Source organism: Trichechus manatus, unplaced genomic scaffold, assembly GCF_000243295.1.
Source record: "Trichechus manatus latirostris isolate Lorelei unplaced genomic scaffold, TriManLat1.0 scaffold00369, whole genome shotgun sequence".
Classification (NCBI taxonomy): Eukaryota; Metazoa; Chordata; class Mammalia; order Sirenia; family Trichechidae; genus Trichechus; species Trichechus manatus.
The window spans coordinates 463,937-465,195 of NW_004444305.1; positions in this window are offsets into that span (position 1 = coordinate 463,937).

Below are 1,259 nucleotides of genomic sequence, written 5' to 3' on the forward strand. Positions count from 1 at the left end.
AGTGAAGCAAGTAACCAACTCCAAAGCTAGGATAAAAATAAGTAGAATTGAAAGGTTTGCAGGAACAACATTGCATCGGGCAGAAGAACAAATGGAATCTGGCATTATGACTTTCTGTGGCCTAGAAGTCAGAGACTGGAGACATCAAAAGATATACACAACATCTTAGTGAATGAAATAAGGTGGCTAAACTTGGAATTTCTGGGAAGTAAATAATTTTGAAACAAAATCAGTTAACATGGCTAAATGTCATGGTGATTTGCGATTGTCTACTCAAACTCTGCTCCTGGAAAAATTCTTCAGAGGAAAAGTAACTGAGCAGAAATTCAAGAGTCACTTAAAGTTTAGGTTTTAACTCTATAGCTATGTGACCTTGGTTAAGTCACTTAAATTTTCTGATCTTAAATCCTCACGTATAAAATAAGAGTGTTTGGCAAAATGGTCCACAATTATGGTTTTAAGTACCATCTTTTAAAAAAATTTTAATGGTGTAAGGAATTCAAGAAAGAGGCTGCTAGGTTTCTGTCTAGTTCTACCATCTACTGAGAATGTACTCTTAATATTTCACTACCTCAGTGCCCTTCTTTATCATTTGTAGTTAATAAAAAAGTACATGAAAAATATTTGTCATGGAGTCTATTGGAAAAACATGTAGTATATGTCAGCAAAGGTTGCTTTACCATGAAGCTAACAAAACTCAAGCTTCAGGATCTTTATTTGCTAGAGATCCTTCTAAGATCCTGTACCAGACTTTAATTAAAATTATGTTTAATTTTAAAAGAGCCTCACAAATATTAAATATGCTTGAAGGCATCACAAAACTAAATAGTAGCAATTTTTATTCTTTTTATTGCCACCCTATAGGACTGAGTAGAAGTGCCCCATAGGGTTTCCAAGGAGCGCATGGTGGATTTGAACTGCCAACCTTTTGGTTAACAGCTGTAGCTCTTAAGCACTACGACATCAGGGTTTCCTTTTATTACATATTTTACAATTAATTTCTAACACAGTTTAATATTTAAGTATATTTATTCAATTACTTACTTACAAAATATACTTAGGGACCATAAGAAGATTGATAGAGCTGCAAGTACTCAAGTGTATTATCTAGAATAGAATTAACATGAAAGGACTATCTGGTTTACAAAATTATTATTCCGTTATAAAAGCCATAGTGATTTAAGTGTATCACTGTCTATTTTAAAGGAAATTGAAGATTTGAGTAAGACAGCCGGTCAGGAGACTCCAGGAATACATTT